This window comes from Schistocerca americana, unplaced genomic scaffold (genome assembly GCF_021461395.2).
Source record: "Schistocerca americana isolate TAMUIC-IGC-003095 unplaced genomic scaffold, iqSchAmer2.1 HiC_scaffold_165, whole genome shotgun sequence".
NCBI classification, from domain to species: Eukaryota; Metazoa; Arthropoda; class Insecta; order Orthoptera; family Acrididae; genus Schistocerca; species Schistocerca americana.
The window spans coordinates 72074-99030 of NW_025725738.1; the positions used below are offsets into that span (position 1 = coordinate 72074).

A 26957-nucleotide genomic window follows, 5' to 3' on the forward strand; every position below is an offset into this window, starting at 1 on the left:
TGGTTAATAGAGCGGTACCTGAAGAACTGTCTGGGGTGGTGTTTTTGAGTAATTGGTAGCCAGGAATGTCAGGCTGAAATTTATCATCGACCTCCTGCAACAGCACAATATCAGCATCGCAGCTGTATAAATAATCACGAAAGCTAGAGAGCTTCTGTACAGAAGTAATTCTATTAACGTTAATTGTAGCTAACTTATAATCCTGGTAGGATTGCATGAACTGCTAAATGTTGGCAGAAAGAGAAAAAAGCAAAGTAGATATGCAGAAGCACAGAAAATTATAACCTTTAGTAGGTATCAGATAGGTAATCATCGTCCCCCGTCGGGTGTTTTGAGGCAGGTCGTGTCGTACTTAAGTCGCCGACCGGTAATGCGGGTAAATTTCCTGGAGATGGCCCTACCACAGACAGGCTCTGGTCCATTATTACATCGTCAGTGTCATCTGCCCAATTGACCACATGAACAGCGGCCACCTCGCCAATTGAGCCCTGATCATGTTGAGATTGATGTTCGGGGGTATCCCTGAGGTCCTCACGAGGGTGCTGTTCCTCGTTCGCAGCGACCTGGCCGTCACCATCGGGGTGGGGCACGGAGACGTCCGAGACCTGTGGGGTCTCATGCAGCGGCTGTTCAGTGGGGTCGTCAAGAGAGACGTCAGGCAAGGAACGGGCAATTTGCGCCCCTTTTTCGCGCAAAGGTGGTGCGGTGTGGGCGGCATCTTTGTGGGCGATCCTCCTTTTCTTGTGTTTCTTGGGAGAAGTTTCGACTCTTTGAAGTTCTGCAGCCGACGAGGAAGAAGTGGAGTCCTGTGCAGGAGGAAGTGCATTCGGAACTGAAATGGGATCCATATTGCTGTTAACGTGGCGACCAGTGTGAGCTTCCTGGGAGGGAGCAACCTCTTGGTGGCTGTCTAAAGACGGAACCGCCGGGATGCTACTGGCCACCGGTACTTCTGTAGTAGGAACAGCGATGCCGGCCAGACTGGAAGTGTCCATGGGCGTATCTAGATCAGTGTCCGAAGCCCTGGGATCTGTGACCACGTCAGGTGGCACCGCCGCGGCCGTGGTCGAGCGGACTGCCGCTACATATGTGAGAGGCAGTGTCGACATCCTGTTAGTTGCCGTCCTTTCGCCAGGTGGTAATTGCGTCACTCGTCGCTGCATACACTGAGCGCGAACGTGATCAGTGGCACCACAACCTGCACAAGTTCTAGGTTGACCGTCGTACATAACGATCGCCCTGTATCCACAAATAGTGAGATATGACGGGATGTGTCTCTTCAACTCTATCTTGACCTGACGAACACCGTTCAAAACAGGGACTTTGAAAGACAACCACTTTTCGGCAACATTGCTAATGACCTTACCATAGCTGTCCAAAGCAGCGTTGATGTGTTCCGCGGGTACTTCAAACGGTAGTTCGAATATTCGAACGGTGCGGACACCAAACCCTGCATGAGACACGAGAACCTCTCCAACATTCCCATCACAATGCTTAAACTTCAAACGACCACTACAAGAGTCAATGATTTGTTCACAGATTTCGGCAGATTTAAACTTTATATAGGCAGTGCTGCTAACTATCGATAAATGGACTCCAAGAATGTCATCAAAGGATCGTTTCAAAGCTTCCTCAATCCACGATTCTAATTCAAACGATTTTGGTCTTGCATAGTTTGAATCAAACACAAACTTCAAAGTATCCCGTCGTGTTAAGTGACTCATGTTGGAATCCTACACATAGTCCAAACAATAACACGTCACTGTGTACAGCAAAGGCGGCACTCACCACAACAGCCAGCAGCAGCGGCGACGTAAGCACCACACGTCCGCTCACCACGGCCGCCGAGGGCCGACTCTAACTGAGCTAAAGAGGCGCGGCCTAGCGGTAGTTTTGCGTACTTCGTGCTTACGCTCGTCTGGATCATCAGGCTTAAGCTGACAACACTTCATATTACCGACTAATATTTGCAGCTATGGCGCACCATTACTGCTTGGCTACACATCTCACACGTAACCGATGTGCTCTCCAACCAACACCACTTACATTTCAGAACATGTCTTTGACACATGTCTACGAAATCACCTTCACCTTCAGATACACTTTCCTTGCGACTGATGGAGACGTAGGCAAAGTTTTAAGGTGCTATTTCCATTACGTCACATTGATCAGAAAAACGGTAATTTACATCTGCAGCGGAACAAAATTACGTTCCGCCCAGCGTGGGGCTCGAACCCACGACCCTGAGATTAAGAGTCTCATGCTCTACCGACTGAGCTAGCCGGGCTGCGTCGGTGACTACGTGTCGGGTCGCACGACACACAGTTCTCGTTTGGGTGGGGTGGTCCCATACAGAATCTCTCCATGCTGCCTAATGTTTTCCTAGCGTCACACACGTCACGTACTTCAGTTTTATTTCATAATCATTTCTGAGAGGTACAGGAACTGCGTAAAAAACCTGCAGCGCTAGTGGTGTCAAAATTAACACACATATTTGATTTGACTCAGAAGCCGAACGGGTTACTTTCCGACGCTGTCTTAGATGCGCAAATGCCAGCCAAAACTCGCGGTGACGGCACTCAGCCGACCATTTCGCTAGATAACACCGTTCTGGCTGTGTGTGTATCACGCTCAAGTGCATCTCCAAGCAGGAAGTGGACAACAGCAACATTCAGACGATTTCGTACTGCTCAATAGCTACACTAAAACGGTGTGTTTCTTTTGCAGAATTGGAAAAACACGACCGTGACAGGATTCGAACCTGCAATCTTCGGATCCGAAGTCCGACGCCTTATCCATTAGGCCACACGGTCACTGGCCGCCAAGTATTCCTTACATTCGTGTCATCTCGAAACGCTCATACCGCTGAGGAATTGTGTTTTCGTTCTACACAGCCGCTGCCTCTTGCTGCTTCCCACCGCATTCGTTACATTCAAGCCTTTACGAGACCGACCAAGTAGAGATTGGGAACCAAGACCACACACTTTGTGCATTCGAAATCGAAGGCAGGGCGTCCCTCGCCGCATTTGCTACGATGGCGATTTCCTACTTCTGCAGAAGCGGCGGCGTCGACGACGACGACGCTCGCGAGAGGCTCTGTGATATTTGAAAAACACATGTAAAAAATATAATTCAGACTGCCGCCTCCCACCCTACGCTGTACCGCTTTGCAAAATGCTTTATCTGCGACATTCGCCTCAATCACATCTGAGAGTAATTCTAAATAAAACACCTGTTGCTAATTGTTCGTCGTTCCAGATACTGCTTGCTATACGGCCACGACGCGCAACTGATTTCGAAAATTCGTTTGCCTCCTGTGAGGATCGAACTCACGACCCCTGGTTTACTAGACCAGTGCTCTGCCACTGAGCTAAAGAGGCGCGGCCTAGCGGTAGTTTTGCGTACTTCGTGCTTACGCTCGTCTGGATCATCAGGCTTAAGCTGACAACACTTCATATTACCGACTAATATTTGCAGCTATGGCGCACCATTACTGCTTGGCTACACATCTCACACGTAACCGATGTGCTCTCCAACCAACACCACTTACATTTCAGAACATGTCTTTGACACATGTCTACGAAATCACCTTCACCTTCAGATACACTTTCCTTGCGACTGATGGAGACGTAGGCAAAGTTTTAAGGTGCTATTTCCATTACGTCACATTGATCAGAAAAACGGTAATTTACATCTGCAGCGGAACAAAATTACGTTCCGCCCAGCGTGGGGCTCGAACCCACGACCCTGAGATTAAGAGTCTCATGCTCTACCGACTGAGCTAGCCGGGCTGCGTCGGTGACTACGTGTCGGGTCGCACGACACACAGTTCTCGTTTGGGTGGGGTGGTCCCATACAGAATCTCTCCATGCTGCCTAATGTTTTCCTAGCGTCACACACGTCACGTACTTCAGTTTTATTTCATAATCATTTCTGAGAGGTACAGGAACTGCATAAAAAACCTGCAGCGCTAGTGGTGTCAAAATTAACACACATATTTGATTTGACTCAGAAGCCGAACGGGTTACTTTCCGACGCTGTCTTAGATGCGCAAATGCCAGCCAAAACTCGCGGTGACGGCACTCAGCCGACCATTTCGCTAGATAACACCGTTCTGGCTGTGTGTGTATCACGCTCAAGTGCATCTCCAAGCAGGAAGTGGACAACAGCAACATTCAGACGATTTCGTACTGCTCAATAGCTACACTAAAACGGTGTGTTTCTTTTGCAGAATTGGAAAAACACGACCGTGACAGGATTCGAACCTGCAATCTTCGGATCCGAAGTCCGACGCCTTATCCATTAGGCCACACGGTCACTGGCCGCCAAGTATTCCTTACATTCGTGTCATCTCGAAACGCTCATACCGCTGAGGAATTGTGTTTTCGTTCTACACAGCCGCTGCCTCTTGCTGCTTCCCACCGCATTCGTTACATTCAAGCCTTTACGAGACCGACCAAGTAGAGATTGGGAACCAAGACCACACACTTTGTGCATTCGAAATCGAAGGCAGGGCGTCCCTCGCCGCATTTGCTACGATGGCGATTTCCTACTTCTGCAGAAGCGGCGGCGTCGACGACGACGACGCTCGCGAGAGGCTCTGTGATATTTGAAAAACACATGTAAAAAATATAATTCAGACTGCCGCCTCCCACCCTACGCTGTACCGCTTTGCAAAATGCTTTATCTGCGACATTCGCCTCAATCACATCTGAGAGTAATTCTAAATAAAACACCTGTTGCTAATTGTTCGTCGTTCCAGATACTGCTTGCTATACGGCCACGACGCGCAACTGATTTCGAAAATTCGTTTGCCTCCTGTGAGGATCGAACTCACGACCCCTGGTTTACTAGACCAGTGCTCTGCCACTGAGCTAAAGAGGCGCGGCCTAGCGGTAGTTTTGCGTACTTCGTGCTTACGCTCGTCTGGATCATCAGGCTTAAGCTGACAACACTTCATATTACCGACTAATATTTGCAGCTATGGCGCACCATTACTGCTTGGCTACACATCTCACACGTAACCGATGTGCTCTCCAACCAACACCACTTACATTTCAGAACATGTCTTTGACACATGTCTACGAAATCACCTTCACCTTCAGATACACTTTCCTTGCGACTGATGGAGACGTAGGCAAAGTTTTAAGGTGCTATTTCCATTACGTCACATTGATCAGAAAAACGGTAATTTACATCTGCAGCGGAACAAAATTACGTTCCGCCCAGCGTGGGGCTCGAACCCACGACCCTGAGATTAAGAGTCTCATGCTCTACCGACTGAGCTAGCCGGGCTGCGTCGGTGACTACGTGTCGGGTCGCACGACACACAGTTCTCGTTTGGGTGGGGTGGTCCCATACAGAATCTCTCCATGCTGCCTAATGTTTTCCTAGCGTCACACACGTCACGTACTTCAGTTTTATTTCATAATCATTTCTGAGAGGTACAGGAACTGCATAAAAAACCTGCAGCGCTAGTGGTGTCAAAATTAACACACATATTTGATTTGACTCAGAAGCCGAACGGGTTACTTTCCGACGCTGTCTTAGATGCGCAAATGCCAGCCAAAACTCGCGGTGACGGCACTCAGCCGACCATTTCGCTAGATAACACCGTTCTGGCTGTGTGTGTATCACGCTCAAGTGCATCTCCAAGCAGGAAGTGGACAACAGCAACATTCAGACGATTTCGTACTGCTCAATAGCTACACTAAAACGGTGTGTTTCTTTTGCAGAATTGGAAAAACACGACCGTGACAGGATTCGAACCTGCAATCTTCGGATCCGAAGTCCGACGCCTTATCCATTAGGCCACACGGTCACTGGCCGCCAAGTATTCCTTACATTCGTGTCATCTCGAAACGCTCATACCGCTGAGGAATTGTGTTTTCGTTCTACACAGCCGCTGCCTCTTGCTGCTTCCCACCCATTCGTTACATTCAAGCCTTTACGAGACCGACCAAGTAGAGATTGGGAACCAAGACCACACACTTTGTGCATTCGAAATCGAAGGCAGGGCGTCCCTCGCCGCATTTGCTACGATGGCGATTTCCTACTTCTGCAGAAGCGGCGGCGTCGACGACGACGACGCTCGCGAGAGGCTCTGTGATATTTGAAAAACACATGTAAAAAATATAATTCAGACTGCCGCCTCCCACCCTACGCTGTACCGCTTTGCAAAATGCTTTATCTGCGACATTCGCCTCAATCACACCTGAGAGTAATTCTAAATAAAACACCTGTTGCTAATTGTTCGTCGTTCCAGATACTGCTTGCTATACGGCCACGACGCGCAACTGATTTCGAAAATTCGTTTGCCTCCTGTGAGGATCGAACTCACGACCCCTGGTTTACTAGACCAGTGCTCTGCCACTGAGCTAAAGAGGCGCGGCCTAGCGGTAGTTTTGCGTACTTCGTGCTTACGCTCGTCTGGATCATCAGGCTTAAGCTGACAACACTTCATATTACCGACTAATATTTGCAGCTATGGCGCACCATTACTGCTTGGCTACACATCTCACACGTAACCGATGTGCTCTCCAACCAACACCACTTACATTTCAGAACATGTCTTTGACACATGTCTACGAAATCACCTTCACCTTCAGATACACTTTCCTTGCGACTGATGGAGACGTAGGCAAAGTTTTAAGTTGCTATTTCCATTACGTCACATTGATCAGAAAAACGGTAATTTACATCTGCAGCGGAACAAAATTACGTTCCGCCCAGCGTGGGGCTCGAACCCACGACCCTGAGATTAAGAGTCTCATGCTCTACCGACTGAGCTAGCCGGGCTGCGTCGGTGACTACGTGTCGGGTCGCACGACACACAGTTCTCGTTTGGGTGGGGTGGTCCCATACAGAATCTCTCCATGCTGCCTAATGTTTTCCTAGCGTCACACACGTCACGTACTTCAGTTTTATTTCATAATCATTTCTGAGAGGTACAGGAACTGCGTAAAAAACCTGCAGCGCTAGTGGTGTCAAAATTAACACACATATTTGATTTGACTCAGAAGCCGAACGGGTTACTTTCCGACGCTGTCTTAGATGCGCAAATGCCAGCCAAAACTCGCGGTGACGGCACTCAGCCGACCATTTCGCTAGATAACACCGTTCTGGCTGTGTGTGTATCACGCTCAAGTGCATCTCCAAGCAGGAAGTGGACAACAGCAACATTCAGACGATTTCGTACTGCTCAATAGCTACACTAAAACGGTGTGTTTCTTTTGCAGAATTGGAAAAACACGACCGTGACAGGATTCGAACCTGCAATCTTCGGATCCGAAGTCCGACGCCTTATCCATTAGGCCACACGGTCACTGGCCGCCAAGTATTCCTTACATTCGTGTCATCTCGAAACGCTCATACCGCTGAGGAATTGTGTTTTCGTTCTACACAGCCGCTGCCTCTTGCTGCTTCCCACCGCATTCGTTACATTCAAGCCTTTACGAGACCGACCAAGTAGAGATTGGGAACCAAGACCACACACTTTGTGCATTCGAAATCGAAGGCAGGGCGTCCCTCGCCGCATTTGCTACGATGGCGATTTCCTACTTCTGCAGAAGCGGCGGCGTCGACGACGACGACGCTCGCGAGAGGCTCTGTGATATTTGAAAAACACATGTAAAAAATATAATTCAGACTGCCGCCTCCCACCCTACGCTGTACCGCTTTGCAAAATGCTTTATCTGCGACATTCGCCTCAATCACATCTGAGAGTAATTCTAAATAAAACACCTGTTGCTAATTGTTCGTCGTTCCAGATACTGCTTGCTATACGGCCACGACGCGCAACTGATTTCGAAAATTCGTTTGCCTCCTGTGAGGATCGAACTCACGACCCCTGGTTTACTAGACCAGTGCTCTGCCACTGAGCTAAAGAGGCGCGGCCTAGCGGTAGTTTTGCGTACTTCGTGCTTACGCTCGTCTGGATCATCAGGCTTAAGCTGACAACACTTCATATTACCGACTAATATTTGCAGCTATGGCGCACCATTACTGCTTGGCTACACATCTCACACGTAACCGATGTGCTCTCCAACCAACACCACTTACATTTCAGAACATGTCTTTGACACATGTCTACGAAATCACCTTCACCTTCAGATACACTTTCCTTGCGACTGATGGAGACGTAGGCAAAGTTTTAAGTTGCTATTTCCATTACGTCACATTGATCAGAAAAACGGTAATTTACATCTGCAGCGGAACAAAATTACGTTCCGCCCAGCGTGGGGCTCGAACCCACGACCCTGAGATTAAGAGTCTCATGCTCTACCGACTGAGCTAGCCGGGCTGCGTCGGTGACTACGTGTCGGGTCGCACGACACACAGTTCTCGTTTGGGTGGGGTGGTCCCATACAGAATCTCTCCATGCTGCCTAATGTTTTCCTAGCGTCACACACGTCACGTACTTCAGTTTTATTTCATAATCATTTCTGAGAGGTACAGGAACTGCATAAAAAACCTGCAGCGCTAGTGGTGTCAAAATTAACACACATATTTGATTTGACTCAGAAGCCGAACGGGTTACTTTCCGACGCTGTCTTAGATGCGCAAATGCCAGCCAAAACTCGCGGTGACGGCACTCAGCCGACCATTTCGCTAGATAACACCGTTCTGGCTGTGTGTGTATCACGCTCAAGTGCATCTCCAAGCAGGAAGTGGACAACAGCAACATTCAGACGATTTCGTACTGCTCAATAGCTACACTAAAACGGTGTGTTTCTTTTGCAGAATTGGAAAAACACGACCGTGACAGGATTCGAACCTGCAATCTTCGGATCCGAAGTCCGACGCCTTATCCATTAGGCCACACGGTCACTGGCCGCCAAGTATTCCTTACATTCGTGTCATCTCGAAACGCTCATACCGCTGAGGAATTGTGTTTTCGTTCTACACAGCCGCTGCCTCTTGCTGCTTCCCACCCATTCGTTACATTCAAGCCTTTACGAGACCGACCAAGTAGAGATTGGGAACCAAGACCACACACTTTGTGCATTCGAAATCGAAGGCAGGGCGTCCCTCGCCGCATTTGCTACGATGGCGATTTCCTACTTCTGCAGAAGCGGCGGCGTCGACGACGACGACGCTCGCGAGAGGCTCTGTGATATTTGAAAAACACATGTAAAAAATATAATTCAGACTGCCGCCTCCCACCCTACGCTGTACCGCTTTGCAAAATGCTTTATCTGCGACATTCGCCTCAATCACATCTGAGAGTAATTCTAAATAAAACACCTGTTGCTAATTGTTCGTCGTTCCAGATACTGCTTGCTATACGGCCACGACGCGCAACTGATTTCGAAAATTCGTTTGCCTCCTGTGAGGATCGAACTCACGACCCCTGGTTTACTAGACCAGTGCTCTGCCACTGAGCTAAAGAGGCGCGGCCTAGCGGTAGTTTTGCGTACTTCGTGCTTACGCTCGTCTGGATCATCAGGCTTAAGCTGACAACACTTCATATTACCGACTAATATTTGCAGCTATGGCGCACCATTACTGCTTGGCTACACATCTCACACGTAACCGATGTGCTCTCCAACCAACACCACTTACATTTCAGAACATGTCTTTGACACATGTCTACGAAATCACCTTCACCTTCAGATACACTTTCCTTGCGACTGATGGAGACGTAGGCAAAGTTTTAAGTTGCTATTTCCATTACGTCACATTGATCAGAAAAACGGTAATTTACATCTGCAGCGGAACAAAATTACGTTCCGCCCAGCGTGGGGCTCGAACCCACGACCCTGAGATTAAGAGTCTCATGCTCTACCGACTGAGCTAGCCGGGCTGCGTCGGTGACTACGTGTCGGGTCGCACGACACACAGTTCTCGTTTGGGTGGGGTGGTCCCATACAGAATCTCTCCATGCTGCCTAATGTTTTCCTAGCGTCACACACGTCACGTACTTCAGTTTTATTTCATAATCATTTCTGAGAGGTACAGGAACTGCGTAAAAAACCTGCAGCGCTAGTGGTGTCAAAATTAACACACATATTTGATTTGACTCAGAAGCCGAACGGGTTACTTTCCGACGCTGTCTTAGATGCGCAAATGCCAGCCAAAACTCGCGGTGACGGCACTCAGCCGACCATTTCGCTAGATAACACCGTTCTGGCTGTGTGTGTATCTCGCTCAAGTGCATCTCCAAGCAGGAAGTGGACAACAGCAACATTCAGACGATTTCGTACTGCTCAATAGCTACACTAAAACGGTGTGTTTCTTTTGCAGAATTGGAAAAACACGACCGTGACAGGATTCGAACCTGCAATCTTCGGATCCGAAGTCCGACGCCTTATCCATTAGGCCACACGGTCACTGGCCGCCAAGTATTCCTTACATTCGTGTCATCTCGAAACGCTCATACCGCTGAGGAATTGTGTTTTCGTTCTACACAGCCGCTGCCTCTTGCTGCTTCCCACCGCATTCGTTACATTCAAGCCTTTACGAGACCGACCAAGTAGAGATTGGGAACCAAGACCACACACTTTGTGCATTCGAAATCGAAGGCAGGGCGTCCCTCGCCGCATTTGCTACGATGGCGATTTCCTACTTCTGCAGAAGCGGCGGCGTCGACGACGACGACGCTCGCGAGAGGCTCTGTGATATTTGAAAAACACATGTAAAAAATATAATTCAGACTGCCGCCTCCCACCCTACGCTGTACCGCTTTGCAAAATGCTTTATCTGCGACATTCGCCTCAATCACATCTGAGAGTAATTCTAAATAAAACACCTGTTGCTAATTGTTCGTCGTTCCAGATACTGCTTGCTATACGGCCACGACGCGCAACTGATTTCGAAAATTCGTTTGCCTCCTGTGAGGATCGAACTCACGACCCCTGGTTTACTAGACCAGTGCTCTGCCACTGAGCTAAAGAGGCGCGGCCTAGCGGTAGTTTTGCGTACTTCGTGCTTACGCTCGTCTGGATCATCAGGCTTAAGCTGACAACACTTCATATTACCGACTAATATTTGCAGCTATGGCGCACCATTACTGCTTGGCTACACATCTCACACGTAACCGATGTGCTCTCCAACCAACACCACTTACATTTCAGAACATGTCTTTGACACATGTCTACGAAATCACCTTCACCTTCAGATACACTTTCCTTGCGACTGATGGAGACGTAGGCAAAGTTTTAAGGTGCTATTTCCATTACGTCACATTGATCAGAAAAACGGTAATTTACATCTGCAGCGGAACAAAATTACGTTCCGCCCAGCGTGGGGCTCGAACCCACGACCCTGAGATTAAGAGTCTCATGCTCTACCGACTGAGCTAGCCGGGCTGCGTCGGTGACTACGTGTCGGGTCGCACGACACACAGTTCTCGTTTGGGTGGGGTGGTCCCATACAGAATCTCTCCATGCTGCCTAATGTTTTCCTAGCGTCACACACGTCACGTACTTCAGTTTTATTTCATAATCATTTCTGAGAGGTACAGGAACTGCATAAAAAACCTGCAGCGCTAGTGGTGTCAAAATTAACACACATATTTGATTTGACTCAGAAGCCGAACGGGTTACTTTCCGACGCTGTCTTAGATGCGCAAATGCCAGCCAAAACTCGCGGTGACGGCACTCAGCCGACCATTTCGCTAGATAACACCGTTCTGGCTGTGTGTGTATCACGCTCAAGTGCATCTCCAAGCAGGAAGTGGACAACAGCAACATTCAGACGATTTCGTACTGCTCAATAGCTACACTAAAACGGTGTGTTTCTTTTGCAGAATTGGAAAAACACGACCGTGACAGGATTCGAACCTGCAATCTTCGGATCCGAAGTCCGACGCCTTATCCATTAGGCCACACGGTCACTGGCCGCCAAGTATTCCTTACATTCGTGTCATCTCGAAACGCTCATACCGCTGAGGAATTGTGTTTTCGTTCTACACAGCCGCTGCCTCTTGCTGCTTCCCACCCATTCGTTACATTCAAGCCTTTACGAGACCGACCAAGTAGAGATTGGGAACCAAGACCACACACTTTGTGCATTCGAAATCGAAGGCAGGGCGTCCCTCGCCGCATTTGCTACGATGGCGATTTCCTACTTCTGCAGAAGCGGCGGCGTCGACGACGACGACGCTCGCGAGAGGCTCTGTGATATTTGAAAAACACATGTAAAAAATATAATTCAGACTGCCGCCTCCCACCCTACGCTGTACCGCTTTGCAAAATGCTTTATCTGCGACATTCGCCTCAATCACATCTGAGAGTAATTCTAAATAAAACACCTGTTGCTAATTGTTCGTCGTTCCAGATACTGCTTGCTATACGGCCACGACGCGCAACTGATTTCGAAAATTCGTTTGCCTCCTGTGAGGATCGAACTCACGACCCCTGGTTTACTAGACCAGTGCTCTGCCACTGAGCTAAAGAGGCGCGGCCTAGCGGTAGTTTTGCGTACTTCGTGCTTACGCTCGTCTGGATCATCAGGCTTAAGCTGACAACACTTCATATTACCGACTAATATTTGCAGCTATGGCGCACCATTACTGCTTGGCTACACATCTCACACGTAACCGATGTGCTCTCCAACCAACACCACTTACATTTCAGAACATGTCTTTGACACATGTCTACGAAATCACCTTCACCTTCAGATACACTTTCCTTGCGACTGATGGAGACGTAGGCAAAGTTTTAAGTTGCTATTTCCATTACGTCACATTGATCAGAAAAACGGTAATTTACATCTGCAGCGGAACAAAATTACGTTCCGCCCAGCGTGGGGCTCGAACCCACGACCCTGAGATTAAGAGTCTCATGCTCTACCGACTGAGCTAGCCGGGCTGCGTCGGTGACTACGTGTCGGGTCGCACGACACACAGTTCTCGTTTGGGTGGGGTGGTCCCATACAGAATCTCTCCATGCTGCCTAATGTTTTCCTAGCGTCACACACGTCACGTACTTCAGTTTTATTTCATAATCATTTCTGAGAGGTACAGGAACTGCGTAAAAAACCTGCAGCGCTAGTGGTGTCAAAATTAACACACATATTTGATTTGACTCAGAAGCCGAACGGGTTACTTTCCGACGCTGTCTTAGATGCGCAAATGCCAGCCAAAACTCGCGGTGACGGCACTCAGCCGACCATTTCGCTAGATAACACCGTTCTGGCTGTGTGTGTATCACGCTCAAGTGCATCTCCAAGCAGGAAGTGGACAACAGCAACATTCAGACGATTTCGTACTGCTCAATAGCTACACTAAAACGGTGTGTTTCTTTTGCAGAATTGGAAAAACACGACCGTGACAGGATTCGAACCTGCAATCTTCGGATCCGAAGTCCGACGCCTTATCCATTAGGCCACACGGTCACTGGCCGCCAAGTATTCCTTACATTCGTGTCATCTCGAAACGCTCATACCGCTGAGGAATTGTGTTTTCGTTCTACACAGCCGCTGCCTCTTGCTGCTTCCCACCCATTCGTTACATTCAAGCCTTTACGAGACCGACCAAGTAGAGATTGGGAACCAAGACCACACACTTTGTGCATTCGAAATCGAAGGCAGGGCGTCCCTCGCCGCATTTGCTACGATGGCGATTTCCTACTTCTGCAGAAGCGGCGGCGTCGACGACGACGACGCTCGCGAGAGGCTCTGTGATATTTGAAAAACACATGTAAAAAATATAATTCAGACTGCCGCCTCCCACCCTACGCTGTACCGCTTTGCAAAATGCTTTATCTGCGACATTCGCCTCAATCACATCTGAGAGTAATTCTAAATAAAACACCTGTTGCTAATTGTTCGTCGTTCCAGATACTGCTTGCTATACGGCCACGACGCGCAACTGATTTCGAAAATTCGTTTGCCTCCTGTGAGGATCGAACTCACGACCCCTGGTTTACTAGACCAGTGCTCTGCCACTGAGCTAAAGAGGCGCGGCCTAGCGGTAGTTTTGCGTACTTCGTGCTTACGCTCGTCTGGATCATCAGGCTTAAGCTGACAACACTTCATATTACCGACTAATATTTGCAGCTATGGCGCACCATTACTGCTTGGCTACACATCTCACACGTAACCGATGTGCTCTCCAACCAACACCACTTACATTTCAGAACATGTCTTTGACACATGTCTACGAAATCACCTTCACCTTCAGATACACTTTCCTTGCGACTGATGGAGACGTAGGCAAAGTTTTAAGTTGCTATTTCCATTACGTCACATTGATCAGAAAAACGGTAATTTACATCTGCAGCGGAACAAAATTACGTTCCGCCCAGCGTGGGGCTCGAACCCACGACCCTGAGATTAAGAGTCTCATGCTCTACCGACTGAGCTAGCCGGGCTGCGTCGGTGACTACGTGTCGGGTCGCACGACACACAGTTCTCGTTTGGGTGGGGTGGTCCCATACAGAATCTCTCCATGCTGCCTAATGTTTTCCTAGCGTCACACACGTCACGTACTTCAGTTTTATTTCATAATCATTTCTGAGAGGTACAGGAACTGCGTAAAAAACCTGCAGCGCTAGTGGTGTCAAAATTAACACACATATTTGATTTGACTCAGAAGCCGAACGGGTTACTTTCCGACGCTGTCTTAGATGCGCAAATGCCAGCCAAAACTCGCGGTGACGGCACTCAGCCGACCATTTCGCTAGATAACACCGTTCTGGCTGTGTGTGTATCACGCTCAAGTGCATCTCCAAGCAGGAAGTGGACAACAGCAACATTCAGACGATTTCGTACTGCTCAATAGCTACACTAAAACGGTGTGTTTCTTTTGCAGAATTGGAAAAACACGACCGTGACAGGATTCGAACCTGCAATCTTCGGATCCGAAGTCCGACGCCTTATCCATTAGGCCACACGGTCACTGGCCGCCAAGTATTCCTTACATTCGTGTCATCTCGAAACGCTCATACCGCTGAGGAATTGTGTTTTCGTTCTACACAGCCGCTGCCTCTTGCTGCTTCCCACCGCATTCGTTACATTCAAGCCTTTACGAGACCGACCAAGTAGAGATTGGGAACCAAGACCACACACTTTGTGCATTCGAAATCGAAGGCAGGGCGTCCCTCGCCGCATTTGCTACGATGGCGATTTCCTACTTCTGCAGAAGCGGCGGCGTCGACGACGACGACGCTCGCGAGAGGCTCTGTGATATTTGAAAAACACATGTAAAAAATATAATTCAGACTGCCGCCTCCCACCCTACGCTGTACCGCTTTGCAAAATGCTTTATCTGCGACATTCGCCTCAATCACATCTGAGAGTAATTCTAAATAAAACACCTGTTGCTAATTGTTCGTCGTTCCAGATACTGCTTGCTATACGGCCACGACGCGCAACTGATTTCGAAAATTCGTTTGCCTCCTGTGAGGATCGAACTCACGACCCCTGGTTTACTAGACCAGTGCTCTGCCACTGAGCTAAAGAGGCGCGGCCTAGCGGTAGTTTTGCGTACTTCGTGCTTACGCTCGTCTGGATCATCAGGCTTAAGCTGACAACACTTCATATTACCGACTAATATTTGCAGCTATGGCGCACCATTACTGCTTGGCTACACATCTCACACGTAACCGATGTGCTCTCCAACCAACACCACTTACATTTCAGAACATGTCTTTGACACATGTCTACGAAATCACCTTCACCTTCAGATACACTTTCCTTGCGACTGATGGAGACGTAGGCAAAGTTTTAAGTTGCTATTTCCATTACGTCACATTGATCAGAAAAACGGTAATTTACATCTGCAGCGGAACAAAATTACGTTCCGCCCAGCGTGGGGCTCGAACCCACGACCCTGAGATTAAGAGTCTCATGCTCTACCGACTGAGCTAGCCGGGCTGCGTCGGTGACTACGTGTCGGGTCGCACGACACACAGTTCTCGTTTGGGTGGGGTGGTCCCATACAGAATCTCTCCATGCTGCCTAATGTTTTCCTAGCGTCACACACGTCACGTACTTCAGTTTTATTTCATAATCATTTCTGAGAGGTACAGGAACTGCGTAAAAAACCTGCAGCGCTAGTGGTGTCAAAATTAACACACATATTTGATTTGACTCAGAAGCCGAACGGGTTACTTTCCGACGCTGTCTTAGATGCGCAAATGCCAGCCAAAACTCGCGGTGACGGCACTCAGCCGACCATTTCGCTAGATAACACCGTTCTGGCTGTGTGTGTATCACGCTCAAGTGCATCTCCAAGCAGGAAGTGGACAACAGCAACATTCAGACGATTTCGTACTGCTCAATAGCTACACTAAAACGGTGTGTTTCTTTTGCAGAATTGGAAAAACACGACCGTGACAGGATTCGAACCTGCAATCTTCGGATCCGAAGTCCGACGCCTTATCCATTAGGCCACACGGTCACTGGCCGCCAAGTATTCCTTACATTCGTGTCATCTCGAAACGCTCATACCGCTGAGGAATTGTGTTTTCGTTCTACACAGCCGCTGCCTCTTGCTGCTTCCCACCCATTCGTTACATTCAAGCCTTTACGAGACCGACCAAGTAGAGATTGGGAACCAAGACCACACACTTTGTGCATTCGAAATCGAAGGCAGGGCGTCCCTCGCCGCATTTGCTACGATGGCGATTTCCTACTTCTGCAGAAGCGGCGGCGTCGACGACGACGACGCTCGCGAGAGGCTCTGTGATATTTGAAAAACACATGTAAAAAATATAATTCAGACTGCCGCCTCCCACCCTACGCTGTACCGCTTTGCAAAATGCTTTATCTGCGACATTCGCCTCAATCACATCTGAGAGTAATTCTAAATAAAACACCTGTTGCTAATTGTTCGTCGTTCCAGATACTGCTTGCTATACGGCCACGACGCGCAACTGATTTCGAAAATTCGTTTGCCTCCTGTGAGGATCGAACTCACGACCCCTGGTTTACTAGACCAGTGCTCTGCCACTGAGCTAAAGAGGCGCGGCCTAGCGGTAGTTTTGCGTACTTCGTGCTTACGCTCGTCTGGATCATCAGGCTTAAGCTGACAACACTTCATATTACCGACTAATATTTGCAGCTATGGCGCACCATTACTGCTTGGCTACACATCTCACACGTAACCGATGTGCTCTCCAACCAACACCACTTACATTTCAGAACATGTCTTTGACACATGTCTACGAAATCACCTTCACCTTCAGATACACTTTCCTTGCGACTGATGGAGACGTAGGCAAAGTTTTAAGTTGCTATTTCCATTACGTCACATTGATCAGAAAAACGGTAATTTACATCTGCAGCGGAACAAAATTACGTTCCGCCCAGCGTGGGGCTCGAACCCACGACCCTGAGATTAAGAGTCTCATGCTCTACCGACTGAGCTAGCCGGGCTGCGTCGGTGACTACGTGTCGGGTCGCACGACACACAGTTCTCGTTTGGGTGGGGTGGTCCCATACAGAATCTCTCCATGCTGCCTAATGTTTTCCTAGCGTCACACACGTCACGTACTTCAGTTTTATTTCATAATCATTTCTGAGAGGTACAGGAACTGCGTAAAAAACCTGCAGCGCTAGTGGTGTCAAAATTAACACACATATTTGATTTGACTCAGAAGCCGAACGGGTTACTTTCCGACGCTGTCTTAGATGCGCAAATGCCAGCCAAAACTCGCGGTGACGGCACTCAGCCGACCATTTCGCTAGATAACACCGTTCTGGCTGTGTGTGTATCACGCTCAAGTGCATCTCCAAGCAGGAAGTGGACAACAGCAACATTCAGACGATTTCGTACTGCTCAATAGCTACACTAAAACGGTGTGTTTCTTTTGCAGAATTGGAAAAACACGACCGTGACAGGATTCGAACCTGCAATCTTCGGATCCGAAGTCCGACGCCTTATCCATTAGGCCACACGGTCACTGGCCGCCAAGTATTCCTTACATTCGTGTCATCTCGAAACGCTCATACCGCTGAGGAATTGTGTTTTCGTTCTACACAGCCGCTGCCTCTTGCTGCTTCCCACCCATTCGTTACATTCAAGCCTTTACGAGACCGACCAAGTAGAGATTGGGAACCAAGACCACACACTTTGTGCATTCGAAATCGAAGGCAGGGCGTCCCTCGCCGCATTTGCTACGATGGCGATTTCCTACTTCTGCAGAAGCGGCGGCGTCGACGACGACGACGCTCGCGAGAGGCTCTGTGATATTTGAAAAACACATGTAAAAAATATAATTCAGACTGCCGCCTCCCACCCTACGCTGTACCGCTTTGCAAAATGCTTTATCTGCGACATTCGCCTCAATCACATCTGAGAGTAATTCTAAATAAAACACCTGTTGCTAATTGTTCGTCGTTCCAGATACTGCTTGCTATACGGCCACGACGCGCAACTGATTTCGAAAATTCGTTTGCCTCCTGTGAGGATCGAACTCACGACCCCTGGTTTACTAGACCAGTGCTCTGCCACTGAGCTAAAGAGGCGCGGCCTAGCGGTAGTTTTGCGTACTTCGTGCTTACGCTCGTCTGGATCATCAGGCTTAAGCTGACAACACTTCATATTACCGACTAATATTTGCAGCTATGGCGCACCATTACTGCTTGGCTACACATCTCACACGTAACCGATGTGCTCTCCAACCAACACCACTTACATTTCAGAACATGTCTTTGACACATGTCTACGAAATCACCTTCACCTTCAGATACACTTTCCTTGCGACTGATGGAGACGTAGGCAAAGTTTTAAGTTGCTATTTCCATTACGTCACATTGATCAGAAAAACGGTAATTTACATCTGCAGCGGAACAAAATTACGTTCCGCCCAGCGTGGGGCTCGAACCCACGACCCTGAGATTAAGAGTCTCATGCTCTACCGACTGAGCTAGCCGGGCTGCGTCGGTGACTACGTGTCGGGTCGCACGACACACAGTTCTCGTTTGGGTGGGGTGGTCCCATACAGAATCTCTCCATGCTGCCTAATGTTTTCCTAGCGTCACACACGTCACGTACTTCAGTTTTATTTCATAATCATTTCTGAGAGGTACAGGAACTGCGTAAAAAACCTGCAGCGCTAGTGGTGTCAAAATTAACACACATATTTGATTTGACTCAGAAGCCGAACGGGTTACTTTCCGACGCTGTCTTAGATGCGCAAATGCCAGCCAAAACTCGCGGTGACGGCACTCAGCCGACCATTTCGCTAGATAACACCGTTCTGGCTGTGTGTGTATCACGCTCAAGTGCATCTCCAAGCAGGAAGTGGACAACAGCAACATTCAGACGATTTCGTACTGCTCAATAGCTACACTAAAACGGTGTGTTTCTTTTGCAGAATTGGAAAAACACGACCGTGACAGGATTCGAACCTGCAATCTTCGGATCCGAAGTCCGACGCCTTATCCATTAGGCCACACGGTCACTGGCCGCCAAGTATTCCTTACATTCGTGTCATCTCGAAACGCTCATACCGCTGAGGAATTGTGTTTTCGTTCTACACAGCCGCTGCCTCTTGCTGCTTCCCACCGCATTCGTTACATTCAAGCCTTTACGAGACCGACCAAGTAGAGATTGGGAACCAAGACCACACACTTTGTGCATTCGAAATCGAAGGCAGGGCGTCCCTCGCCGCATTTGCTACGATGGCGATTTCCTACTTCTGCAGAAGCGGCGGCGTCGACGACGACGACGCTCGCGAGAGGCTCTGTGATATTTGAAAAACACATGTAAAAAATATAATTCAGACTGCCGCCTCCCACCCTACGCTGTACCGCTTTGCAAAATGCTTTATCTGCGACATTCGCCTCAATCACATCTGAGAGTAATTCTAAATAAAACACCTGTTGCTAATTGTTCGTCGTTCCAGATACTGCTTGCTATACGGCCACGACGCGCAACTGATTTCGAAAATTCGTTTGCCTCCTGTGAGGATCGAACTCACGACCCCTGGTTTACTAGACCAGTGCTCTGCCACTGAGCTAAAGAGGCGCGGCCTAGCGGTAGTTTTGCGTACTTCGTGCTTACGCTCGTCTGGATCATCAGGCTTAAGCTGACAACACTTCATATTACCGACTAATATTTGCAGCTATGGCGCACCATTACTGCTTGGCTACACATCTCACACGTAACCGATGTGCTCTCCAACCAACACCACTTACATTTCAGAACATGTCTTTGACACATGTCTACGAAATCACCTTCACCTTCAGATACACTTTCCTTGCGACTGATGGAGACGTAGGCAAAGTTTTAAGTTGCTATTTCCATTACGTCACATTGATCAGAAAAACGGTAATTTACATCTGCAGCGGAACAAAATTACGTTCCGCCCAGCGTGGGGCTCGAACCCACGACCCTGAGATTAAGAGTCTCATGCTCTACCGACTGAGCTAGCCGGGCTGCGTCGGTGACTACGTGTCGGGTCGCACGACACACAGTTCTCGTTTGGGTGGGGTGGTCCCATACAGAATCTCTCCATGCTGCCTAATGTTTTCCTAGCGTCACACACGTCACGTACTTCAGTTTTATTTCATAATCATTTCTGAGAGGTACAGGAACTGCGTAAAAAACCTGCAGCGCTAGTGGTGTCAAAATTAACACACATATTTGATTTGACTCAGAAGCCGAACGGGTTACTTTCCGACGCTGTCTTAGATGCGCAAATGCCAGCCAAAACTCGCGGTGACGGCACTCAGCCGACCATTTCGCTAGATAACACCGTTCTGGCTGTGTGTGTATCACGCTCAAGTGCATCTCCAAGCAGGAAGTGGACAACAGCAACATTCAGACGATTTCGTACTGCTCAATAGCTACACTAAAACGGTGTGTTTCTTTTGCAGAATTGGAAAAACACGACCGTGACAGGATTCGAACCTGCAATCTTCGGATCCGAAGTCCGACGCCTTATCCATTAGGCCACACGGTCACTGGCCGCCAAGTATTCCTTACATTCGTGTCATCTCGAAACGCTCATACCGCTGAGGAATTGTGTTTTCGTTCTACACAGCCGCTGCCTCTTGCTGCTTCCCACCCATTCGTTACATTCAAGCCTTTACGAGACCGACCAAGTAGAGATTGGGAACCAAGACCACACACTTTGTGCATTCGAAATCGAAGGCAGGGCGTCCCTCGCCGCATTTGCTACGATGGCGATTTCCTACTTCTGCAGAAGCGGCGGCGTCGACGACGACGACGCTCGCGAGAGGCTCTGTGATATTTGAAAAACACATGTAAAAAATATAATTCAGACTGCCGCCTCCCACCCTACGCTGTACCGCTTTGCAAAATGCTTTATCTGCGACATTCGCCTCAATCACATCTGAGAGTAATTCTAAATAAAACACCTGTTGCTAATTGTTCGTCGTTCCAGATACTGCTTGCTATACGGCCACGACGCGCAACTGATTTCGAAAATTCGTTTGCCTCCTGTGAGGATCGAACTCACGACCCCTGGTTTACTAGACCAGTGCTCTGCCACTGAGCTAAAGAGGCGCGGCCTAGCGGTAGTTTTGCGTACTTCGTGCTTACGCTCGTCTGGATCATCAGGCTTAAGCTGACAACACTTCATATTACCGACTAATATTTGCAGCTATGGCGCACCATTACTGCTTGGCTACACATCTCACACGTAACCGATGTGCTCTCCAACCAACACCACTTACATTTCAGAACATGTCTTTGACACATGTCTACGAAATCACCTTCACCTTCAGATACACTTTCCTTGCGACTGATGGAGACGTAGGCAAAGTTTTAAGTTGCTATTTCCATTACGTCACATTGATCAGAAAAACGGTAATTTACATCTGCAGCGGAACAAAATTACGTTCCGCCCAGCGTGGGGCTCGAACCCACGACCCTGAGATTAAGAGTCTCATGCTCTACCGACTGAGCTAGCCGGGCTGCGTCGGTGACTACGTGTCGGGTCGCACGACACACAGTTCTCGTTTGGGTGGGGTGGTCCCATACAGAATCTCTCCATGCTGCCTAATGTTTTCCTAGCGTCACACACGTCACGTACTTCAGTTTTATTTCATAATCATTTCTGAGAGGTACAGGAACTGCGTAAAAAACCTGCAGCGCTAGTGGTGTCAAAATTAACACACATATTTGATTTGACTCAGAAGCCGAACGGGTTACTTTCCGACGCTGTCTTAGATGCGCAAATGCCAGCCAAAACTCGCGGTGACGGCACTCAGCCGACCATTTCGCTAGATAACACCGTTCTGGCTGTGTGTGTATCACGCTCAAGTGCATCTCCAAGCAGGAAGTGGACAACAGCAACATTCAGACGATTTCGTACTGCTCAATAGCTACACTAAAACGGTGTGTTTCTTTTGCAGAATTGGAAAAACACGACCGTGACAGGATTCGAACCTGCAATCTTCGGATCCGAAGTCCGACGCCTTATCCATTAGGCCACACGGTCACTGGCCGCCAAGTATTCCTTACATTCGTGTCATCTCGAAACGCTCATACCGCTGAGGAATTGTGTTTTCGTTCTACACAGCCGCTGCCTCTTGCTGCTTCCCACCGCATTCGTTACATTCAAGCCTTTACGAGACCGACCAAGTAGAGATTGGGAACCAAGACCACACACTTTGTGCATTCGAAATCGAAGGCAGGGCGTCCCTCGCCGCATTTGCTACGATGGCGATTTCCTACTTCTGCAGAAGCGGCGGCGTCGACGACGACGACGCTCGCGAGAGGCTCTGTGATATTTGAAAAACACATGTAAAAAATATAATTCAGACTGCCGCCTCCCACCCTACGCTGTACCGCTTTGCAAAATGCTTTATCTGCGACATTCGCCTCAATCACATCTGAGAGTAATTCTAAATAAAACACCTGTTGCTAATTGTTCGTCGTTCCAGATACTGCTTGCTATACGGCCACGACGCGCAACTGATTTCGAAAATTCGTTTGCCTCCTGTGAGGATCGAACTCACGACCCCTGGTTTACTAGACCAGTGCTCTGCCACTGAGCTAAAGAGGCGCGGCCTAGCGGTAGTTTTGCGTACTTCGTGCTTACGCTCGTCTGGATCATCAGGCTTAAGCTGACAACACTTCATATTACCGACTAATATTTGCAGCTATGGCGCACCATTACTGCTTGGCTACACATCTCACACGTAACCGATGTGCTCTCCAACCAACACCACTTACATTTCAGAACATGTCTTTGACACATGTCTACGAAATCACCTTCACCTTCAGATACACTTTCCTTGCGACTGATGGAGACGTAGGCAAAGTTTTAAGTTGCTATTTCCATTACGTCACATTGATCAGAAAAACGGTAATTTACATCTGCAGCGGAACAAAATTACGTTCCGCCCAGCGTGGGGCTCGAACCCACGACCCTGAGATTAAGAGTCTCATGCTCTACCGACTGAGCTAGCCGGGCTGCGTCGGTGACTACGTGTCGGGTCGCACGACACACAGTTCTCGTTTGGGTGGGGTGGTCCCATACAGAATCTCTCCATGCTGCCTAATGTTTTCCTAGCGTCACACACGTCACGTACTTCAGTTTTATTTCATAATCATTTCTGAGAGGTACAGGAACTGCGTAAAAAACCTGCAGCGCTAGTGGTGTCAAAATTAACACACATATTTGATTTGACTCAGAAGCCGAACGGGTTACTTTCCGACGCTGTCTTAGATGCGCAAATGCCAGCCAAAACTCGCGGTGACGGCACTCAGCCGACCATTTCGCTAGATAACACCGTTCTGGCTGTGTGTGTATCACGCTCAAGTGCATCTCCAAGCAGGAAGTGGACAACAGCAACATTCAGACGATTTCGTACTGCTCAATAGCTACACTAAAACGGTGTGTTTCTTTTGCAGAATTGGAAAAACACGACCGTGACAGGATTCGAACCTGCAATCTTCGGATCCGAAGTCCGACGCCTTATCCATTAGGCCACACGGTCACTGGCCGCCAAGTATTCCTTACATTCGTGTCATCTCGAAACGCTCATACCGCTGAGGAATTGTGTTTTCGTTCTACACAGCCGCTGCCTCTTGCTGCTTCCCACCCATTCGTTACATTCAAGCCTTTACGAGACCGACCAAGTAGAGATTGGGAACCAAGACCACACACTTTGTGCATTCGAAATCGAAGGCAGGGCGTCCCTCGCCGCATTTGCTACGATGGCGATTTCCTACTTCTGCAGAAGCGGCGGCGTCGACGACGACGACGCTCGCGAGAGGCTCTGTGATATTTGAAAAACACATGTAAAAAATATAATTCAGACTGCCGCCTCCCACCCTACGCTGTACCGCTTTGCAAAATGCTTTATCTGCGACATTCGCCTCAATCACATCTGAGAGTAATTCTAAATAAAACACCTGTTGCTAATTGTTCGTCGTTCCAGATACTGCTTGCTATACGGCCACGACGCGCAACTGATTTCGAAAATTCGTTTGCCTCCTGTGAGGATCGAACTCACGACCCCTGGTTTACTAGACCAGTGCTCTGCCACTGAGCTAAAGAGGCGCGGCCTAGCGGTAGTTTTGCGTACTTCGTGCTTACGCTCGTCTGGATCATCAGGCTTAAGCTGACAACACTTCATATTACCGACTAATATTTGCAGCTATGGCGCACCATTACTGCTTGGCTACACATCTCACACGTAACCGATGTGCTCTCCAACCAACACCACTTACATTTCAGAACATGTCTTTGACACATGTCTACGAAATCACCTTCACCTTCAGATACACTTTCCTTGCGACTGATGGAGACGTAGGCAAAGTTTTAAGGTGCTATTTCCATTACGTCACATTGATCAGAAAAACGGTAATTTACATCTGCAGCGGAACAAAATTACGTTCCGCCCAGCGTGGGGCTCGAACCCACGACCCTGAGATTAAGAGTCTCATGCTCTACCGACTGAGCTAGCCGGGCTGCGTCGGTGACTACGTGTCGGGTCGCACGACACACAGTTCTCGTTTGGGTGGGGTGGTCCCATACAGAATCTCTCCATGCTGCCTAATGTTTTCCTAGCGTCACACACGTCACGTACTTCAGTTTTATTTCATAATCATTTCTGAGAGGTACAGGAACTGCATAAAAAACCTGCAGCGCTAGTGGTGTCAAAATTAACACACATATTTGATTTGACTCAGAAGCCGAACGGGTTACTTTCCGACGCTGTCTTAGATGCGCAAATGCCAGCCAAAACTCGCGGTGACGGCACTCAGCCGACCATTTCGCTAGATAACACCGTTCTGGCTGTGTGTGTATCACGCTCAAGTGCATCTCCAAGCAGGAAGTGGACAACAGCAACATTCAGACGATTTCGTACTGCTCAATAGCTACACTAAAACGGTGTGTTTCTTTTGCAGAATTGGAAAAACACGACCGTGACAGGATTCGAACCTGCAATCTTCGGATCCGAAGTCCGACGCCTTATCCATTAGGCTACACGGTCACTGGCCGCCAAGTATTCCTTACATTCGTGTCATCTCGAAACGCTCATACCGCTGAGGAATTGTGTTTTCGTTCTACACAGCCGCTGCCTCTTGCTGCTTCCCACCCATTCGTTACATTCAAGCCTTTACGAGACCGACCAAGTAGAGATTGGGAACCAAGACCACACACTTTGTGCATTCGAAATCGAAGGCAGGGCGTCCCTCGCCGCATTTGCTACGATGGCGATTTCCTACTTCTGCAGAAGCGGCGGCGTCGACGACGACGACGCTCGCGAGAGGCTCTGTGATATTTGAAAAACACATGTAAAAAATATAATTCAGACTGCCGCCTCCCACCCTACGCTGTACCGCTTTGCAAAATGCTTTATCTGCGACATTCGCCTCAATCACATCTGAGAGTAATTCTAAATAAAACACCTGAACTCACGACCCCTGGTTTACTAGACCAGTGCTCTGCCACTGAGCTAAAGAGGCGCGGCCTAGCGGTAGTTTTGCGTACTTCGTGCTTACGATCGTCTGGATCATCAGGCTTAAGCTGACAACACTTCATATTACCGACTAATATTTGCAGCTATGGCGCACCATTACTGCTTGGCTACACATCTCACACGTAACCGATGTGCTCTCCAACCAACACCACTTACATTTCAGAACATGTCTTTGACACATGTCTACGAAATCACCTTCACCTTCAGATACACTTTCCTTGCGACTGATGGAGACGTAGGCAAAGTTTTAAGTTGCTATTTCCATTACGTCACATTGATCAGAAAAACGGTAATTTACATCTGCAGCGGAACAAAATTACGTTCCGCCCAGCGTGGGGCTCGAACCCACGACCCTGAGATTAAGAGTCTCATGCTCTACCGACTGAGCTAGCCGGGCTGCGTCAGTGACTACGTGTCGGGTCGCACGACACACAGTTCTCGTTTGGGTGGGGTGGTCCCATACAGAATCTCTCCATGCTGCCTAATGTTTTCCTAGCGTCACACACGTCACGTACTTCAGTTTTATTTCATAATCATTTCTGAGAGGTACAGGAACTGCATAAAAAACCTGCAGCGCTAGTGGTGTCAAAATTAACACACATATTTGATTTGACTCAGAAGCCGAACGGGTTACTTTCCGACGCTGTCTTAGATGCGCAAATGCCAGCCAAAACTCGCGGTGACGGCACTCAGCCGACCATTTCGCTAGATAACACCGTTCTGGCTGTGTGTGTATCACGCTCAAGTGCATCTCCAAGCAGGAAGTGGACAACAGCAACATTCAGACGATTTCGTACTGCTCAATAGCTACACTAAAACGGTGTGTTTCTTTTGCAGAATTGGAAAAACACGACCGTGACAGGATTCGAACCTGCAATCTTCGGATCCGAAGTCCGACGCCTTATCCATTAGGCCACACGGTCACTGGCCGCCAAGTATTCCTTACATTCGTGTCATCTCGAAACGCTCATACCGCTGAGGAATTGTGTTTTCGTTCTACACAGCCGCTGCCTCTTGCTGCTTCCCACCCATTCGTTACATTCAAGCCTTTACGAGACCGACCAAGTAGAGATTGGGAACCAAGACCACACACTTTGTGCATT

At 48.6% G+C, this 26957-nt stretch overlaps 49 non-coding genes across 49 annotated transcripts; all 49 read right to left on the minus strand.

Moving 5' to 3' along the window:
* Window positions 1-2214: 2214 nt before the first annotated feature.
* Trnak-cuu lies at window positions 2215-2287 on the minus strand. Its single transcript has one exon. It is a non-coding gene; the product is annotated as a tRNA-Lys (tRNA).
* Window positions 2288-2740: 453 nt separating this feature from the next.
* Window positions 2741-2813, minus strand: Trnar-ucg. The gene has a single exon. It is a non-coding gene; the product is annotated as a tRNA-Arg (tRNA).
* A 495-nt stretch (window positions 2814-3308) lies between these two features.
* Trnat-agu lies at window positions 3309-3380 on the minus strand. Its single transcript has one exon. It is a non-coding gene; the product is annotated as a tRNA-Thr (tRNA).
* Window positions 3381-3718: 338 nt separating this feature from the next.
* Trnak-cuu lies at window positions 3719-3791 on the minus strand. The gene has a single exon. It is a non-coding gene; the product is annotated as a tRNA-Lys (tRNA).
* Window positions 3792-4244: 453 nt separating this feature from the next.
* On the minus strand, window positions 4245-4317 carry Trnar-ucg. The gene has a single exon. It is a non-coding gene; the product is annotated as a tRNA-Arg (tRNA).
* Window positions 4318-4812: 495 nt separating this feature from the next.
* On the minus strand, window positions 4813-4884 carry Trnat-agu. The gene has a single exon. It is a non-coding gene; the product is annotated as a tRNA-Thr (tRNA).
* A 338-nt stretch (window positions 4885-5222) lies between these two features.
* On the minus strand, window positions 5223-5295 carry Trnak-cuu. The gene has a single exon. It is a non-coding gene; the product is annotated as a tRNA-Lys (tRNA).
* A 453-nt stretch (window positions 5296-5748) lies between these two features.
* Window positions 5749-5821, minus strand: Trnar-ucg. The gene has a single exon. It is a non-coding gene; the product is annotated as a tRNA-Arg (tRNA).
* A 494-nt stretch (window positions 5822-6315) lies between these two features.
* Trnat-agu lies at window positions 6316-6387 on the minus strand. The gene has a single exon. It is a non-coding gene; the product is annotated as a tRNA-Thr (tRNA).
* A 338-nt stretch (window positions 6388-6725) lies between these two features.
* Trnak-cuu lies at window positions 6726-6798 on the minus strand. Its single transcript has one exon. It is a non-coding gene; the product is annotated as a tRNA-Lys (tRNA).
* Window positions 6799-7251: 453 nt separating this feature from the next.
* Trnar-ucg lies at window positions 7252-7324 on the minus strand. Its single transcript has one exon. It is a non-coding gene; the product is annotated as a tRNA-Arg (tRNA).
* A 495-nt stretch (window positions 7325-7819) lies between these two features.
* Trnat-agu lies at window positions 7820-7891 on the minus strand. Its single transcript has one exon. It is a non-coding gene; the product is annotated as a tRNA-Thr (tRNA).
* A 338-nt stretch (window positions 7892-8229) lies between these two features.
* Window positions 8230-8302, minus strand: Trnak-cuu. The gene has a single exon. It is a non-coding gene; the product is annotated as a tRNA-Lys (tRNA).
* A 453-nt stretch (window positions 8303-8755) lies between these two features.
* Window positions 8756-8828, minus strand: Trnar-ucg. The gene has a single exon. It is a non-coding gene; the product is annotated as a tRNA-Arg (tRNA).
* Window positions 8829-9322: 494 nt separating this feature from the next.
* On the minus strand, window positions 9323-9394 carry Trnat-agu. Its single transcript has one exon. It is a non-coding gene; the product is annotated as a tRNA-Thr (tRNA).
* A 338-nt stretch (window positions 9395-9732) lies between these two features.
* On the minus strand, window positions 9733-9805 carry Trnak-cuu. The gene has a single exon. It is a non-coding gene; the product is annotated as a tRNA-Lys (tRNA).
* Window positions 9806-10258: 453 nt separating this feature from the next.
* On the minus strand, window positions 10259-10331 carry Trnar-ucg. The gene has a single exon. It is a non-coding gene; the product is annotated as a tRNA-Arg (tRNA).
* Window positions 10332-10826: 495 nt separating this feature from the next.
* Window positions 10827-10898, minus strand: Trnat-agu. Its single transcript has one exon. It is a non-coding gene; the product is annotated as a tRNA-Thr (tRNA).
* Window positions 10899-11236: 338 nt separating this feature from the next.
* Trnak-cuu lies at window positions 11237-11309 on the minus strand. Its single transcript has one exon. It is a non-coding gene; the product is annotated as a tRNA-Lys (tRNA).
* Window positions 11310-11762: 453 nt separating this feature from the next.
* Trnar-ucg lies at window positions 11763-11835 on the minus strand. Its single transcript has one exon. It is a non-coding gene; the product is annotated as a tRNA-Arg (tRNA).
* A 494-nt stretch (window positions 11836-12329) lies between these two features.
* On the minus strand, window positions 12330-12401 carry Trnat-agu. Its single transcript has one exon. It is a non-coding gene; the product is annotated as a tRNA-Thr (tRNA).
* Window positions 12402-12739: 338 nt separating this feature from the next.
* On the minus strand, window positions 12740-12812 carry Trnak-cuu. Its single transcript has one exon. It is a non-coding gene; the product is annotated as a tRNA-Lys (tRNA).
* A 453-nt stretch (window positions 12813-13265) lies between these two features.
* Trnar-ucg lies at window positions 13266-13338 on the minus strand. Its single transcript has one exon. It is a non-coding gene; the product is annotated as a tRNA-Arg (tRNA).
* Window positions 13339-13832: 494 nt separating this feature from the next.
* Trnat-agu lies at window positions 13833-13904 on the minus strand. The gene has a single exon. It is a non-coding gene; the product is annotated as a tRNA-Thr (tRNA).
* Window positions 13905-14242: 338 nt separating this feature from the next.
* Trnak-cuu lies at window positions 14243-14315 on the minus strand. Its single transcript has one exon. It is a non-coding gene; the product is annotated as a tRNA-Lys (tRNA).
* A 453-nt stretch (window positions 14316-14768) lies between these two features.
* On the minus strand, window positions 14769-14841 carry Trnar-ucg. Its single transcript has one exon. It is a non-coding gene; the product is annotated as a tRNA-Arg (tRNA).
* Window positions 14842-15336: 495 nt separating this feature from the next.
* Trnat-agu lies at window positions 15337-15408 on the minus strand. The gene has a single exon. It is a non-coding gene; the product is annotated as a tRNA-Thr (tRNA).
* Window positions 15409-15746: 338 nt separating this feature from the next.
* Window positions 15747-15819, minus strand: Trnak-cuu. Its single transcript has one exon. It is a non-coding gene; the product is annotated as a tRNA-Lys (tRNA).
* Window positions 15820-16272: 453 nt separating this feature from the next.
* On the minus strand, window positions 16273-16345 carry Trnar-ucg. The gene has a single exon. It is a non-coding gene; the product is annotated as a tRNA-Arg (tRNA).
* Window positions 16346-16839: 494 nt separating this feature from the next.
* Trnat-agu lies at window positions 16840-16911 on the minus strand. Its single transcript has one exon. It is a non-coding gene; the product is annotated as a tRNA-Thr (tRNA).
* Window positions 16912-17249: 338 nt separating this feature from the next.
* Window positions 17250-17322, minus strand: Trnak-cuu. The gene has a single exon. It is a non-coding gene; the product is annotated as a tRNA-Lys (tRNA).
* Window positions 17323-17775: 453 nt separating this feature from the next.
* On the minus strand, window positions 17776-17848 carry Trnar-ucg. Its single transcript has one exon. It is a non-coding gene; the product is annotated as a tRNA-Arg (tRNA).
* Window positions 17849-18342: 494 nt separating this feature from the next.
* Trnat-agu lies at window positions 18343-18414 on the minus strand. The gene has a single exon. It is a non-coding gene; the product is annotated as a tRNA-Thr (tRNA).
* A 338-nt stretch (window positions 18415-18752) lies between these two features.
* On the minus strand, window positions 18753-18825 carry Trnak-cuu. The gene has a single exon. It is a non-coding gene; the product is annotated as a tRNA-Lys (tRNA).
* A 453-nt stretch (window positions 18826-19278) lies between these two features.
* On the minus strand, window positions 19279-19351 carry Trnar-ucg. Its single transcript has one exon. It is a non-coding gene; the product is annotated as a tRNA-Arg (tRNA).
* A 495-nt stretch (window positions 19352-19846) lies between these two features.
* Window positions 19847-19918, minus strand: Trnat-agu. Its single transcript has one exon. It is a non-coding gene; the product is annotated as a tRNA-Thr (tRNA).
* Window positions 19919-20256: 338 nt separating this feature from the next.
* On the minus strand, window positions 20257-20329 carry Trnak-cuu. The gene has a single exon. It is a non-coding gene; the product is annotated as a tRNA-Lys (tRNA).
* Window positions 20330-20782: 453 nt separating this feature from the next.
* Window positions 20783-20855, minus strand: Trnar-ucg. The gene has a single exon. It is a non-coding gene; the product is annotated as a tRNA-Arg (tRNA).
* Window positions 20856-21349: 494 nt separating this feature from the next.
* On the minus strand, window positions 21350-21421 carry Trnat-agu. The gene has a single exon. It is a non-coding gene; the product is annotated as a tRNA-Thr (tRNA).
* A 338-nt stretch (window positions 21422-21759) lies between these two features.
* On the minus strand, window positions 21760-21832 carry Trnak-cuu. The gene has a single exon. It is a non-coding gene; the product is annotated as a tRNA-Lys (tRNA).
* A 453-nt stretch (window positions 21833-22285) lies between these two features.
* On the minus strand, window positions 22286-22358 carry Trnar-ucg. The gene has a single exon. It is a non-coding gene; the product is annotated as a tRNA-Arg (tRNA).
* A 495-nt stretch (window positions 22359-22853) lies between these two features.
* On the minus strand, window positions 22854-22925 carry Trnat-agu. Its single transcript has one exon. It is a non-coding gene; the product is annotated as a tRNA-Thr (tRNA).
* Window positions 22926-23263: 338 nt separating this feature from the next.
* Window positions 23264-23336, minus strand: Trnak-cuu. The gene has a single exon. It is a non-coding gene; the product is annotated as a tRNA-Lys (tRNA).
* A 453-nt stretch (window positions 23337-23789) lies between these two features.
* Window positions 23790-23862, minus strand: Trnar-ucg. The gene has a single exon. It is a non-coding gene; the product is annotated as a tRNA-Arg (tRNA).
* A 494-nt stretch (window positions 23863-24356) lies between these two features.
* Window positions 24357-24428, minus strand: Trnat-agu. Its single transcript has one exon. It is a non-coding gene; the product is annotated as a tRNA-Thr (tRNA).
* A 338-nt stretch (window positions 24429-24766) lies between these two features.
* On the minus strand, window positions 24767-24839 carry Trnak-cuu. The gene has a single exon. It is a non-coding gene; the product is annotated as a tRNA-Lys (tRNA).
* A 453-nt stretch (window positions 24840-25292) lies between these two features.
* On the minus strand, window positions 25293-25365 carry Trnar-ucg. Its single transcript has one exon. It is a non-coding gene; the product is annotated as a tRNA-Arg (tRNA).
* An 813-nt stretch (window positions 25366-26178) lies between these two features.
* Trnak-cuu lies at window positions 26179-26251 on the minus strand. Its single transcript has one exon. It is a non-coding gene; the product is annotated as a tRNA-Lys (tRNA).
* Window positions 26252-26704: 453 nt separating this feature from the next.
* Window positions 26705-26777, minus strand: Trnar-ucg. Its single transcript has one exon. It is a non-coding gene; the product is annotated as a tRNA-Arg (tRNA).
* Window positions 26778-26957: the final 180 nt, after the last annotated feature.